Genomic DNA, 17217 nt, shown 5'->3' with positions numbered 1-17217 from the left:
AGGAGTAGATCTTCACCTTCAACCTACAAATCTTACCAAATAGCTCTACCTGCTGGTTACATGCAGATGCTAAAAGTGAAGTCCCAGGAAGAAGATTAAGTCATAGCTAGTTAGTGGCAGTGAGGTGATACAGTGGTTGGAGTGCTGAGCCTGGAGTCAGGAAGACTTCTTCCTGAGTTCAAATTTGGCCTCAGACACTTACTAGCTATGTGACCCTGGGCAAGTCACTGTTTGCCTCAGATTCCTCATCTGTAAAATGAGCTGTAGAAGGAAATGACTAACCACTCCAGTATCTTTGCCAAGAAAACCTCAAATGGGGTCACAAAGAGTTGGACACAACTGAAACAAACTGAACAACAACAAGAACAGTAAAGGGCAAAGTCGCTAGAGTTTGAATCTAAATCCTCTAATGTCAAGTCCTGTCCTCTTTCCACTATAGCACATTAAAATGAATCATCAAAAAACAATTAGTATTAAGTGGAAATTCGTGTCTTTTATCTAACATAGCTTAACTCTTGAAATAAAAGAGACCTTTGTTATGCATTAAAATTCCAAACAATGGATTCTACCCCCTTTCTACCATATGTTAGCTAAAGATGCAAAAACCCAAATGTCAAGGTTTCTGTAGATTTGGATACATATGTGTGAATGGCTTCTGGAAAAAATACAGCCAAGTTCCCTGTTAATGCTGTAGATAACATCCTCCCAGGCATCCAGTCTTTAAGTCATCCTTGACTCCTCACTCTCTCTCACCCTCCCCCACCTGTATCCAATTAATTGCCAAGTCCTGTTGTTTCAACCTTCAAAACATCTCTTGTATGTGCCTCTTCTCAACACTGAGATCACACCAGTGCAGTCCCTCATCACCTCATGCCTGAACTATTGCACTTGCCTGCTGGTTGGTTTCCCTGCCTCAAGTCTCTCCTAATTCCAATCTACCCTCCATTCACCTAAAAACTGATTTTCATAGAGACTATCTGACCATGTCATCTTTTCCCTCCCCACTCAATAAACTCCAGTGATTCCCTATTATCTCTAAGATCAAATCTTCTGTTTGTCTTTCAAAACCCTTCATAACCTCGCCCCTTCCTACCTTTCCAATCTTACATCCTTCTTTCTCCCTCTGACATACTCTGTGATCCAGTGACCTTGGCTCCCTTATTGCTCCTTACACACACCATTTCATCTCCCAAATTGGAGTACTTTCACTGGCTGTCTCTCATATGGGGAACACTGGTCTTCCCTTATTCATCTCCTAGCTTCCCTGGCGGCCTTCAAGTCTCAGCTGGTCTCACCTTCCACAAGAAGGCTTCCTTTTGAGACTACTCCCAATTTATCCTATATATAACTTGTATGCACAAAGTTGTTTGCATGTTGTCTCTTCCTTTTTAGACTGACTTTTATCCCCAGCACTTAGTATAGTTCCTGCCACAGTAGGTACTTAATAAATGCTTGCTGGCATAATGTGTAATGAATCTCTATCAGGCAGATTAAAAGCAGTAGCCCACTCGGAAGGGCTAACAGGCATATGTATTTTCCCAAAAGGCAAATGGATTTCTGACTACACCTTTTCAGTCTCTTGCTGAATCTTCATCCTTCTTAAGCCCTGTGACTGTGGGTCTTTCCTAAGGCTCTGTCCTGGGTCTTCTCTTCCTCTTTTATTTCTATCTTTCTTGGTGATATCAGTAATCATGTCATCTCTATACAGATGACTCCAAAATCTATACAGCTAGTCCTTGTCTCTCTTCTGAGTTCCAAACCCACATCTTCAACTGCTTACTGGGCATTTTGAATTGAATGTCCTGTAAGCATCTTAAATTCAAAACCTTCCCCCCCTTCTGAATCTCTCTATTACTAAATGAAAGGATGACGCTTTGGTAGTGAACCTGGATTACTATGTATATCATAATCTTCCCAGTAATCCAGGTTGTTCACTGCCAAAGCTTCATCCTGGACTCCTCACTCCCAAATATTCATTCAGTTACTAAATCTTGTTTCTATCTTTACCATATCCACCCTTCCTTCCAGTCACATAATTACCACCCCAATTCAAGCCTTTATCACCTCTTACTTAGACCATTGCAATAGCGTTTTAATTGGTCTCCCTGCCTCAAGGGTCTCCCCACTCTACACCATCCTCTCTACACAGCTGCCAAAATGATCTTCCTAAAGTATAGATATGACAGTCTTCTTCTTCTTAGATAACTTCTTACTTCATCTCCCATCCCTGAGCGTTTACACTGACTTCCCCATTCCTGAGATGGTTTCCCTCTTTACTTCTGCCTCTTGACATCCCTGGCTTCTTCCAAGACTTATTTCAAATACCCTCTTCTTCATGAGGCTTTTTGTGTTCCCCTTATTTCAAGCCTTCTCCTCTAAAATTATCCTATTCTGCATGTATTATGTATGTATGTATCTACCTACATATCTATATATAAAATCTGGCTAGATGTATGTCTGTATATCTGTCTACCTATTTATCTCTATCTATCAATCTGTCTATCTGTTGTTTTCCCCATCCTATCATGGGGACAGACTCAGCTCCTGTCTTTATCCCTGTAATCTGAGTTGCAATATGATGAGGCCAGAATCCTTTCTTCTTGTTACCTCTGCCTTGTCCACTCTATACTGCCCCCTCCATCATCCATGTGCTCTTTTATTCTACTATTTCACTGTACCTTCCATAACTCCAGCTCTATTATTAACAAACTTTGCTTTATCTTTTATATCTTCTCATAGTCTGCCCATCTAATGGTATTCATGGAAATAGAGTTCCCAGTAGAATGTGCTACATCCCTCACCACCCTTTCCTGGCTCAGGTGCTTCTCTCATGCTCTCCAAAAAAAACAAAAAAAACAAAACAGAAGGAGAAGTAGGTATATCATCCTCACTGCCATTTCCAGACTATCCTTTTGCCACTCCCCATCACTCAGCAACCTCTCTTCCTTTGAAGTTCACTCCATTCATCTGGATCACCCAGGACAAATCTTGTCACAGCCATCTACCGGCCTCCAGCTCATTTTCCCTCCTTCTTCAGGGGTGTAATAACCTGATTCAGTCTTCATTTCAAGCCCAAACCCTAGTCTCATATTCAGTGACTTCATTATATGTGTTGATGCATCTTCCAACACCATAGTGTTCCAGTTCAAGCCCTATGACTTCCACCTTAACTCTGCATCAGCGAACCATAGTTATGATCACATCTTAGGTCTCACTATCATCTATAATTATAATGCTTCCAGGATTTTTAACTCTGAAATTCTTCTTTGAATATGACTTCCTATGCTTACATTTCTTCATGTGTCTTACTCCTCCTAAACATGTTTTTTATTCTCAATTTTATTTTGAGCTCCTCTTGTCCCAATACATCACCCCTGATAGGGTCTCACTTTTCTTTTCATTTTTGGAGGCAGTCAGGAGTTAAGTGACTTGCCGAGGATCACACAGATAGTAAGTGTCTGAGGCTGGATTTGAACTCAGGTCCTCCTGACTCCAGGACCAGTGCTCTATCTTCTATGCCACCTCGCTGCCCCCACTTTTCTCCATTCTTAGTCATCACCCTGTGTTTTAAACCCTGAATCCCTTGCCTTTTTGTCCTATTCAGGTTTTACCAAACCCCAACTCTGGATAATTCCCACATCCAGCTCCACTCATACTCACATGCTGCTAGTTACTACTGGAGACTTCCAACAACTTGCTGGAGTGAGAGAATGCCTCTAAGACCACTTCTAGCTGAATACCTCAAAACAAGAAATAAACCAAATAAAAAAATAAAAACAGCTGAAAGAAGAGAAAAGAAATAAATCATTACAAGGTTATTGCTACAGAGAAACAAAAACTGCAGAAAACTTAATGTCTCATTACTCCTAATAGTTCCTAGCACATTCCCTCATACCACTAGTCATGACAGACTAATGGCCTAAGTGCTTAGCAGTTACAGTAATGTCTGGCATCAACTCTTGGAGTTGTCCCCCTATCTCCCCCTAGTAGTCCTCTAGTGACACACCTTCTACCTTTTTTTAGTGGTTAAGGCCCATGAATTCTACCATCCCTGATGGTTTAGACAAGAGATGGCAACAGTGAATGAAAGAAAATCCATAAAGCCACTTATAATGCTACATAATCTGCCACTTAAGGTGCAATATAACATTGTTTAGCCATTTCCCAATCCATGGGCATCTACTTTATTTGCAATTCTTTGATGCTACAAAAAGTATTACCAAAAATATTTTGGTGTATATGGACCATTTCTTTCTATCTTTGACCTCCTTGGGATTTATACCCCACAATGGAATTTCTTGAGTCAAAATCTTGGACATTTTAGTCATTTTCTCCACAGAATTTCAAATTGCTCTCCTAATTGTCTGGACTAATTCACAATTCCACCAAGAACGCATTAGTTTGCCTGTCTTTTCACAAGCTCTCCAACACTGATATGTCTTTCCCAATTTGTTGAGTGTGAAATGAAACTTCAAAGTTATTTTGATCTGCATTTCTCTTATTATTAGTGAATTTAGAGCATCTTTTCATAAGGTTGTTAATTATTTGCCATTCTCTTGAGAATTATTTGTTTATATCCTTTGACTATTTATGTAGTGGGGAATAGTTTTTAGTTCCCCCCAAAATATAAGCACCACAGAATCATAAGGATCCAGGGGAAGGGACTGCTGGATAGTCCATTTTAGGTGTTACAGAACTATGGCCTGTTTTGGGCTCTACTTGAAGGAAGAAGACTTTTGAGTGACTCATTAGAGGCCATCCCCACATGGGGAATATGAGCTCTCCAGAATCTAGGCAATCCAGTAGGCCTCTACACTTCCTTTATAGACTGTGGGAGAGTAAAAGTAGAGGCAACAGTCAGAATCATCAAAATTCTCCAATCCATTGTGTTCACCCTAAACTTGACTAAGTCAGACCCTGAAATCACTTTGGGCCGCTTTTCTACTACCATCTACCATGTAATGTAGGGCCTCTGCCTCTATGGCCTTATCTAGTCCTGTCAACATTATATCATCAATAAAATGATGAGCATGTCCCCAAAAACGTGAGAATATGAAGGAGAATTTAAGTAACTGGAGGAAGGACAGCAAATGTATATTAAATTCCTTTCTCAGGTAATACCAAACTTCTTTTTACTAGTCTCAGCTATGGGAAGAGGTGAAGGCTCTAGTGAAATCAGGGTTGCATGACTCCCAGGATCTTACTTGAGACTCCTATACCAGCCCCTGATTCTGGCCACCCTCTTTTGCCCTCTGTCTCTTCTGACCTCCAGTGATACTAGGGACATCCCCCAGCTAGACCTACTTCACTCTTCTACCTCCTTCCTTTGACTGGATTCCCCCAGGCCATGCCTTCACTTCTTTCAGTTTATAGGGGCAGAGGGGAAGCTTCCCTAGACACAACTTTACTACCTCCCCTGAGGGAAGACCTTCAACAACCTAATCACATGCCTCCCTTCTCCAACAACTGAAACTCCACTTGAATTCATTCTTCAATGGTTCTTATATTCCCAAACCCTCTTCCTCTCCTCATCCTGGTGATTCTGAAGACCCTAGCTGCTGATATGTAAACCCTATTCCCTATCATAGCTGTTTGCTCCTTTACTCCCATCCTATTCAATCCTACCCTCTCAATGTCCCACACCAGATCTAACCATGTCTTCCACTGTATTCTCTGGGATCCTTACTCCATAATTAACACTTTTTAAATTAAGTCAATGAGCTTTTATTAAACACCTTCTGTGTGCCAGTCACTGTACATTAGTACATTAAGCACTGGAGATTAAAAGGTAAAAACAGTTCTTGATCTCATAGTCTACTGGGAAAGACAACATGCAAACAACCATGTTCAAACAAGATAAGTACAGGGTAAATTGGGCATAATTCAGAGCGAAGGCACTATTGTTTAGGGGGATCAGGAATGGCTTCTTGTAGAAGGTGGAATTTTAGCTTAGACTCCAAGGATGTCAAGAAGTAGTGAGGAGGAGGGAAAAAATTTCAGGCATGTGAGACAGCTGGTGAAAATGTGTGGAGTTGCTCCTTTTGTCTTCTGGCTCCCACCTGATGATAGTGCATCGCTGTCTAGTACTATTTGCCTTTCACTCATGCTCTCTTTCTTACCGGTCTTCATTCCTCATCAGCCTGCACTCCTGACTCTCTGGACTGTTTTTTACCATGTCACAGAAACCTCTTTACACTGGGATCTCATTCCACTCCCTGGACTTTATACAATGGAATGCTACCCATTGTTATTTCCAAATTCTTCCTGTACCACCATCACTTAGCAACCTCTCCTCCTTTGAAGTTCATACTAATCAAATTTATCACCCAGACCAGATTCTGATAGATAATCTCTTGACCTACAGGACATTCTCATTCCTTCCTCAATGACTTCAGTGCTTAGTGCCTAGCTCACAGTCTTTCCACCCCAACTCTTTTCCTCTTACTAAAGAACTTCAATATGCATATTGATACTCCCTTAAATATCCCAACTTCCCAATTCCTTTCAGTTTCTATGACATACTCCTATCACTGTACCTTAGGTACATAAATAGTCCTATTTTTTAGCTTGCCATCATTCACAAATATTTTTCCTCCATGTTTATGAACCATGAATTTCCTTAATTTGATCATAACCTTTTAGCACTCCATTTTTCCATCTGCTTTATGATTTCTAAATCTATTCTTTATCCTTACTATGACTTCTAATCCCTTTACTCATCAGTTTTCCCCTCAGGCCATCACCTCTATATTGGCTACACTCTTCTCCTTTCCCAATCTTGACTGCTCAATGAATCAGAAGACCCCTACTTCTCCTTGTATTCTGCTCATTTTCCTTCTGTTTGCTTCATTTTCCTTCTATCACCCTAACCTCTCATGTTCTGAGATGCTGAGTCACCACACTAAAACAGAGGCAGTGAGATGACATCACAGTAAAGAATGCATATATTTTACTGATCCATGGGCATAGTTTGATTGGGAAACACTGGTCTAGATAGAAAGTTCCCTGCCATCTAATATAACTAGAGTATGGCGGATTCTAGCTCCTGATAAAAAGTCATGGATAATGAGATGCACTTCTAACAGTTTGATTAGCCCCTAGAACCTAGTCAGGGAAAGAAGCAGAACACATGACAAAAACACATTTTAAATCTCCTTTCTAATTATATTCTTTTCACATAGACACACACACCCTACCCCCGCCCCCCACTCCAGCATGAATTAGATCCTGTGGCATATGCCACAGTCACTCAGGTAAGTCCCAGACTGGCTGCCTTGCAAGAATGGCTAAGTTGTTAAAATCCTGGAAGTTGTAATTTTTCCCTTGCCCAGGGAAGGAAAGAGCTATCATAGAACCACAGCATGAAGTTTTCTGCTACAGTGGCAGTTTTTACTTGTTCTTCAAGAGACATAAAGAAGTGAATCTACAAGGGGGGCAGAGAGTGACAACCACAGTAGCAGCAAGCAACAGCAGCAGATGGAGGATGCTTTGAAGAACTCCTAAGCTTTGTACTGACTGGAATATTTTTCTTTCTCTGTCTCATTTCTTTCCCTTAAAAGAATCTAGCAGAGAGTGAATGAACTATGCCTACTCTAAGACACTACCTTAACAATGTTAAATCTACTCTCTGAGTCCCCCTTTTATTTTATTGCCACATATAAATAGATGACCTTGTTTACTACTGTTTCCTCTAAATTTGTCTTGTGGTTGTATTTTAAGGATTTTATTTTCTTGATAAAGGTACTTTTAACTGCATCTCAAGTTAGTGCCTTTGATAGTGTGTGGATAAGGGCAAAAGTCAATCTAATTGACTATAAAGAATCTAGGTAGCTGGAAAGGCTCAGTTCCATTCTTGTAGCCAAAAATCATCTGGGGGCTCAGAGCTTTTAAGAATTTTATTAATAATTTGTTTTTAAACTTTTTAACAGCCCTATTCAGTAGGGCTGAATATAAACCTCATCAACTTCACAATATTTCAAAGATTCAATGGAATTTTAACTTAGACTCCAAGGAAGTCAAGAGGTAGAAGTGAGCAGAGAGAGAATTTTAGGAGGGTCTCTTTTTTTATCTCCTGAATTCTTCACCCTACAATAACATGGACGCCCAAGAACCCATTGCCAAGACTGATAAGCTTCTACTGAGGAGTATGTGGACTTCCTGTGGCAAATTTATGGGTCAACATGCATGAAAACTATATGAGACTGAAGGCACAAAATGGGATTGATCTGTAGCCTTCAAGGGAGTATTCCTATCAAGGAGACTAGAGATTCATCAGCATGCTATAGATCAGAACAAATAAAAGTTGTATAGGAAAAGCTGGGTCTTATATATTTGTTTACATTTGTTTTATGGGCAAATTAGTGGGAATACTATTTGGCCATATAATGCCAAGCTAGCACTACTTGGCACATTTTGGAAAAAATGTTTTTAAATATGGCTGACATAGTAATAAAGGAACTTCATTCCCAGAGCATTTCTTACTTAAGGAAGGAAAAAAATAAGCATTTATTAAGCATCTACTATATTTTAGGCACTGTGCTAAGTCTTTTACAAATATCATCTCATTTGATCCTAATAACAACCCTGGGAGGTGGGTACTATTGTAATCTCCATTTTACAATTGAGGAAACTGAGGCAAACAGAGTTAAGTGACTTGACCAGGGTCACAAAGCTAGTAAGGATCTGAGGCTGGATTTGAACTCAGCTTTTCCTGACTCCATTCATTGTACCACCTAATTGTCCCAGGTGGGCTTAAGTGATAATAAGTATCACAGTATTCAGTTTTTATAAAACATACCAGGTAATGGGGAAGTATTTGGTGCTGGTTTGTCAAAACTTAGCAGGATGCCATGAGTACCTTTTGATTTTCTCATAAATAGTCCTTGCATCCCACTTAGCACAACTGAACGTAGTCTATCACATTAAGTTTCAGGCTTGAGGTATCGTGTTAAAATCAAAAGTAATATTTTTATTTTATAACTGCCAGACTAATTTCACATTTCATAGCATCCATCTGTCCTTGTTTCCCTTCCAGGGAACTTATCTAGGATTTAACAAAACATATATTTTTGCTGAAGCACTTAGAGTTCACATATATAATCTGAACAAAAGAAACAGCACAACAATGGGTGAAGTATCAAGTTGTTTCCTTGTTTTAAATTCAGAATTTTTGCAACTGTGGAAAGGAATCTGGGTCAGTACTGTTTATTCAGAAAGAGCACATGGTGTTTTGTTTCAATGAACAGGAAAATGTTTTATGATGAAGTGTGGTCAAAGCATGTAATTTTTTCCAACTATACCGTAAAAAAAAATTACACAATGTAAGACAACAAACAAAGAGTAGCATGAATCATCTCTAATACAGGGAAAATCTGCAGTGGAGACAAAAACAGTTTCTTTTCCTGTTAAGAGTAAAAGCCAAGGTGGGGCAGCTAGGTGGTGCAGTGTGTAAAGCTCCAGCCTTAGAGGCAGGAGGACCTGAGTTCAAATGCAACCTCAGACACTTGACACTTACTAGCTGTGTGGCCCTGGGCAAGTCACTTAACCCCCTACTGCCTCACAAAAAAAAAAAAAAAAAAGAGTAAAAGACAATGGAATGAAACCAAAATCAATAGTACTATATCCAAAATTCAGAATAAATGTGAGAGTATTTAGCAGAATTTCAGTTTTTAATGTTTTCAAAATACATTTATGAGTACTTCAGAGAAGATCAGTGCTTTCACTAAAAACTGTTTTTTGGCATTTCCCTTCCTGATCCTAATCCTTTCCTTCCCTTTCCCACTCCCCTGTCCCCCTGCTGCTGCTACCTCTGCTGCCACCTCCAGAGGATGTCGTCAGTCTCCACATTATCGAGGGATAAAGAATTCGAAGGGATAAAAATAGAGACTGGCTTTTCCCAGAGTCAAATCTCCGTCTCTACAGCTATTTTACTAGCCTAGACAAAGGAGAGAATGGTACGCCTGGAAGACTTCCAGGGGATTCCAGGACTTGCCGGCAAGACCCTGGGGGAGCAGATCATCAAATGCCTTCTTCCCTGAGAGAGAGAGGACCTAGTATAATTCTGTGGATATGTGAGAACACCTGACCCACTTCCAACCAGTCAAAGATAATGATAAAACCAAAGATGTGAATGGACCAGAACCAATAGCTGGAGCAATACTTTATTTTGCACACAGATTCCCTTTAAAATCAACACTTACAAATGATTATGCTGGAATTCATAGCCAGCTCATGTTACAGGTCCAAAGAGATGAATGTATTACAAAGTTTTTCAGTCATGTCCAACTCTTTGTGACCCCATTTGGGGTTTTCTTGGTGAAGATACTGGAATGATTTGCCATTTCCTTCTCCAGCTCATTTTACAAATAGGGAAACTGAGGCAAACAGGGTTAAGTGACTTGTCCAGGATCACACAGCTAGTAAGGGTCTGAGACTGGATTTGAACTCAGGAAAATGTGTTCCTGACTCTAGGCCCGGTATACTACCCCCTGCACCACCTAGCTGCCCGATTGCAAAATTAGTCTCCTGGTTAACTAGCTTTCTAGCTCCTCATATATACAGCTGTTTCTTCAGAAACAAAGAGTCGGGCACTGATAGCATATTCTGGGGTGGGTTTATAGTTCCTTGAAAAAAGCCAGAGCAACTTTCCTGCCAAAGTCAGCCCGAGACTTCCCTGAATCAGGCTATGCCATGCTAACTGCTGTATGAGTTGATTAATTTCTGTATCTGCCCTAGACTGGCTTTTTCCTGACTCATTGCTTGCTTGCTTTTTTACATGAGAACACTGATCAAGGTATGCATGGGATTTTTGCTGACTTATCCTGAATCAGAATACCAGCTGAAAAAGAGGGGTGGGATAAGGAGGTAGTCACATGGAGCAGAGTAGACGCAAACTGCCAGTGACATTCTCCAGAGGGAAGGAATCAAGCTTACTGCTCAAAAGATGCAATACAGGAATTGTTATATAAAAGACAAGAATTGTCCAATTATGATGTATTAGTGAAGTACTTCATGACGTACACATTTAAGTTTTTAATCCACGGTTGTGCCTTACTGCTCCATTAAAATTGTATTCTTTGACATATCAATAAATACTTGAGGTTAAAATGAGGGGAAAAAAAGGCCTCATTTCTCAAATGTGTAGACAACTGAGTCACATTTATAAAAAGACAAGTCATTCTCCAATCGATAAATGGTCAAAGGATATGAACAGGCAGTTTTCAGACAAAGAAATCAAAGCTACAGTCATATGAAAAAATGCTCTAAATCACTATTGATCAGAAAAATGCAGAGTGGCTAATATGACAAAAAAGGAAAATGTTGGATATTGGAGGGGATGTGGGAAAACTGGGACACACATACCCTGTTGGTAGAGCTTTGAACTGATCTAACCATTCTGGAGTGCATTTTGGAACTATGCCCAAATGACTATAAAACTGTGCATACCCTTTGATCCAGCAATATCACTACTAGGTCTGTATTCCAAAGAGATCATTAAAAAAGGGAAAAGGACCCATATGTACAAAAATATTTATAGCAGCTCTTTTTGTGGTGGTAAAGAATTGGAAATAGAAGGGATGTCCATTAACTGGGGAATGGCTAAACAAGCTGTGTTATATGAATGTAATGGAATACTATTGTTCTATAATAAATGGTGAGCAGACTGATTTCAGAAAAACCTGAACTTACATGAACTGAGTCTGAGTGAAGTGAACAGAACTAGGAGAACATTGTACATGGTAACAACATTGTGTGATAATCAACTATGATAGACTTAGTTCTTCTCAGCAATACAATAATCCAAGATACTTCCAAAAGACTCATGATGAAAAATGCTAACCACACCTAGAGAAAGAACTATGGAGTCTGAATCCAGATTGAAGCACACTATTTTCACTTTTTTTTGTTTCTTCTTTCTCGTGGTTTTTTCCTTTTGTTCTTATTCTTCTTTCACAATATGACTAGTGTGGAAATATGTTTAACATGATTATACATGTATAACCTATATCAGATTGCTTACCATTTCAGGGACGGGAGAGGGGAAAGAGGAAGATATAGAATTTGGAACTCAAAACTTTAAATAACAATGTTTTAAAAAGTTTTTTAAATAAAACAAAAAAACCCTGCTTTTTTTCAAGAACCAATATTATTTTTTAACTATTTAAGTTAAATATCATCCAACATTTATAGTTCCAGTTAATTTGACATTTAAAAGATGTAAAATGTAAAATATACCAAACTATGTAGTGAAAAGAGTACTGGATTCATGTTTCAACTCCCATCATTTACTTCCTTGGATAAGTTGCTTCACCTGACTGAAGGCCTCAGATTCCTAAATCTGTAAAATGATGGATTTGGACTAAGTGGCATATAGGGTTTTTTCAAAGTCTAAAGAGCTCTAATTCCAGCACTCCTCCCTCAAATTTCAGCTAAGTATATTATCAGTACTTTTCTGGCTATACCTTAGAACTAAATTTGATCTTTAAAAAAAATTTCTCCAGAAGCAAGCTAAATGGAATTCCCCTCCAATTTATCTCCCATTCTTTTCTCAGATTGTATAGTCAGAGACTCTAAGAACATAATTTTTTTTTTTTGTACTTCAACACAATTGCCAGACATTAACCATAAGGATGATGGAGAATTTTGTTAAACTGTTCCTAGGAAAAAAACAAAAACAAAAACAAAACAAAACAAAACAAAAAGAAAGAAATAAACTGTTCTTGGGAAATGATCTTCCTGACCTTATCATGACCTTTGCTAAGCAGAAAAACAGAAAGCTATAATATGGACGTTTCTACAAAGACTCTTTGGTAATGGAATTCTTCCATTCCTATTTAAACCCTTCATCAAAAGAGAGGGAAACTTACAACTCCTTTGTTCTGTCGGTTAAAGACAGGTGTAGTTTATTTTACCATATGTAAGTTGTTCAATATTCCATAAAATTCAATAAATGAGTGAAAAATTGGACCTTGAGATGTTAATTGTCTATTAAAAGGACATTAAAAGATGTTATCTGCCCTGATCAGGCTACATTGGAAGTACTTTGTTCAGTCCTGTGAATCCTATTTTGGGGAGGACCTTGATAAGCTAAATGGCATGGAGAATGTGATAATGAAGATGGTAAAAGGCCTTGAGATCATTCCATATGAGAATCAATTAAAGGAAATGAGAATGTTTAGCCTGGAGAAGAAAAAAAAGTTAGGAGTATATGGTAGCTATCTCCAAGTGCTTGAAAGACTGTCACATAAACAGCTAAATGTAATGGCAGATAGAACACTGGACCTGGAATCATGAAGACTTGAGTTCAAATCTGGCCTCAGTCATTTGTTAGCTGTGTGATCCTGTGTAAGTCACTTAACCTCTGTCTGTCACAGTTTCCTTAGTTATAAAATAGGAATAATAATAGCAACTATGTCTCAGGGTTGATAGGAGAATAAAACAAGATTGAATGTATAAAGCACTTTATAAATGTCAGCTATGAAGATGAGGAGGAGGAGGAGAAATAAATGTACTCTACTTGGTCCCAGAGGGCAAAGCTTCACTATCCAAATGTCTCATAAGGTCCAGATCTACTGGCTAATCAGGCATGACTATTTAGTCCTTTCAAATCTTAGCTAATCCTAGTGGTGGTCATCTTCTCCTTCAAGAAGGATTGTAGTTGCAGGAAGTGCTTCTTCCTGGGCATCCTGCACTAATTCATTTGCCCAGAAACTCCCAAACCCATGGGCTGGCTGCCAAGTCTGGAAGTGTGTTTCTCAGGACTGCTGTTCAGTGACCTGTGCTAAAGCAAAAAACAAAAAAAACAAAAACACAAAACAGAAAATGTAGCTACTGGTTTGGGATCCAGTCTCAGGCTCACCTTGGCAAGCAGACGTTCTTGCTGCCATTTGCTCAAGCAAATTTCTCCCTGTTCCACATCCGCAAAACTCCCCCCCAAATTTCCATTTAATTTCTTATGCCGACCTGTGATTTATCGATACCATGATGAGGAAAGTCATGATGTGGAAGGGATAACTGTAATCTTCAGGATCTTCCTGAGACAATCAAGTGGAAATGCTTCATGGCACGGTGCTAAGAGACTATCCAGGTTTCACAGGCATACAATAGTCAGCACAACAGCTCTGTAGACCTTCAGTTTGGTATTCAGCCTGATACTTCTCTCCCAAACATTAAGCTTAACTCTGACAATATGCGCATCAACCTCATCACCTATATCAGGCCTGCACAACATATGGCCTGTAAGTAATATGTTGTGCAGGTCTGTTTTACATCTACATTTTCTGCTGGCTGCCCGAATCCTTTGGCAGGCCACAGCCCATGGGCAGTATGTTGTGCAGGCCTGATCTATGTCAACAACTCTGGAGAGTGTACTGCCTAGGTAAGTGAACTTATCTACAGCATTCAAGACCCTAATGAGGACAAAGAAAAATTCTATGAAGACTTGGAGACCCTCATCATCAATGTGCTGACAGAAGACAAGCTCATAATTCTGGGTGACTTTAATGCCAGAGTAGGTACAGGCTATCAGATATGGTGGGGGGTCCTTGGGAGGAATGGAGTCATTGGTCACTTACTACTAAAGATTTGTGCATCTCATGATCTCATCACCAATACTGTCTTTTGCCTACCTAACCACAATAAAATGTCATGGATACACCCTCATAGCAAGCACTGACATTTAGACAGGCAGGATGTGAAAGTGTTGAAGGTGATGTGTGGCACAGAGTGCTAGACCAATCATAGACTCATCATCTCCAAGGTAAATATTTGCGTTCAGCAAAATCAGTCACCACAAGTCAGAAGTTTCAGTGTTAACAGGCTAGGACATTTCTCCATGCAAACAGTTTTAAGTGATACCCAGATGGTTCTTTCTTAGAAAAGACTTTCACTGGGGCAGCTAGGTTACACATTGGATAGAACGCTGGCCCTAGAGCCAGGATGACATGAGTTCAAATCTGACTTCAGGCACTTACTAGCTAGGTGACCCTGGGTAAGTAACTTAACTGAAATTGCCTCCAAAAAAAAGTTTCACTATGGAACCAGATGAATGACCAGTATCATCCTGGGGCAGGGGACAGAAGGGGTGACAAACTGACCTTGAAGAGAGAAGTTTGGCCTTTCTTGTACTACCCAGCTCATTATGTCTCCACCTCATAGTAGAACTCAAAGAAAATGGCTTTTTAAAAATTTTTTTATCAATTACATGTAAAATGAATTTTTAACATTCTTTTTTAAATTTTGAGTTCCAAATTTTCTCTCCCTTCCTCCTCCTCTCCTGCATCTTTCTCCTCCTCCATGGTAAGCAATTTGACATAGGTTATACATGTACAATCATGCAAAACATAGTTCCCTATTAGACAAGTTGTGAAAGAAGACACAGACCCCCCCCCCAAAAAAAAAAGAGTCATGAAAAAAAGTGAAAAATAGTATGCTTCAATCCACATTCAGACTCCATTAGTTCTTTCTCTGGATATGGATAGCATTTTTCATCATGAGTTCTTTCGAATTGTCTTAGGTCACTGTATTGCTTTTGCTATAAATATTTTTGTATAAATAGGTCCTTTTCCCTTTTTAAAAATCTCTTTGGGATACAGACCTAGTAGTGGTATTGCTGGATCAAAGGGTATGCACAGTTTTATAACCCTTTGAGTATAGTTCCAAATTGCTCTTCAGAATGGCTAGATCAGTTCACAACTCACCAACAGTATATTAGTGTCCCAATTTTCCCACATCCTCTCCAACACTTACATTTTCCTTTTCTGTTATATTAGTCAATCTGATAGGTATGAGGTGGTACTTCAGAGTTGTTTTAATTTGCATTTCTCTAATCAATAGTGATTTAGAGCATTTTTTTCATATGATTATAGGTAGCTTTGATTTCTTTGTCTAAAAGCTGCCTGTTCATATTTTTGGACCATTTATCAATTGGGGAATGACTTGTATTCTTATAAATCAAAGAAAATATCTAAAACAGAGTAGAAGTATGGCTACAACAGTACTGACTTCAAATTAAGAAAAGCATATTTTTAAGGAATCTTTGAAAAATAATTAGCATTTATGAGGTACCTTAATGTTTACAAAGCACATTAAAGATAAATTATCTTTGTAGCAGGTCCCTTTCATCTTTCCCTCTTCCTTATCCCCTCTTTACCCCATATAGAGATATTCTTTGACTGCTTCTGGTGGACTGTGTGGAAATTTGGGGGATGCTAGCCATGTATGATTCATCAATGAGTCCCCTAATTGGTTGTTGATTCAGAGGTTAATTGAAGACAGTCTCTGGTGGGTGGTCCCTTAGCTACTCCTCTCCACATGCCACAACGTGTTTCCAGTGAGGGGGAAGAACAGTTCTTTTTTTATCTATCCCAACATAAGCATGATCCCACTGCTATTCTCCACATGTGTATATATATATATATATATATATATATATATATATATATATAAAATCAAGTAGGCATTTACCAATGGGCCCCTAGCTACTTTTGCTTTTCTTATGTTTCCTTTCCTTTGGTAAGTGATCTCGTGAGTTTTGAAAGGTCTGGAGGTTTGCAAGTGGTGGCAGCAGTGTCTACAGGAATGGTTGAAGTTGCAGTAATTTTTGGACTTGGTTGGTAGCAAGGGAAGCATCTGCATTGAAGAGGGGCCATTGCCAGGAAAGGGGACAGGCTTGGCCCGTTTTGCTAGGGAACTTGTCCCAGCAGTTAATTAGACTATACCCAGAGGAGATGAAATGTAAGATGTCCAACTTTGCCAAAATCACTCTACATCAAGCTTGAATAGCATGCGCTCAGGAAATTGTACCAGCAGTTATACCAAATTACTGAACTTTGTTCTAATCATTCTGTCAATGCACACTGTGATTCTTTTGTGCTTTTACTACTTTTTATGTAGGAATAAAAAGCTGATTCATTGTGCACTGGGAATCTCTTTTTTTTATCTTCCCCTTTGGGAAGACCAAGCCATGAGCAATACTTAACTTTTTACAGTAAATAGCATTGTCTCTAAGATTTCAGGGTGGAAGATTGTTATTTTTAACTTCAATTTTATTTTATTTTCACTTCCAAATTCACTTCCTCCTCCTCCCACTCCTCCATCCATTGAGAAGGAAAGAAAAACAAAATCCATTACAAATATGTATAGTCATAAAACATGACAGCTCTGGTCTTTTCTTCAGAAATGTTGGAAAGTCTCTCTTCCATTAAAGGTCCATTTAAC

This window comes from Vombatus ursinus, unplaced genomic scaffold (genome assembly GCF_900497805.2).
Source record: "Vombatus ursinus unplaced genomic scaffold, bare-nosed wombat genome assembly UNPS02014841.1, whole genome shotgun sequence".
Taxonomy (NCBI): Eukaryota; Metazoa; Chordata; class Mammalia; order Diprotodontia; family Vombatidae; genus Vombatus; species Vombatus ursinus.
This window is presented reverse-complemented; position numbering follows the sequence as displayed.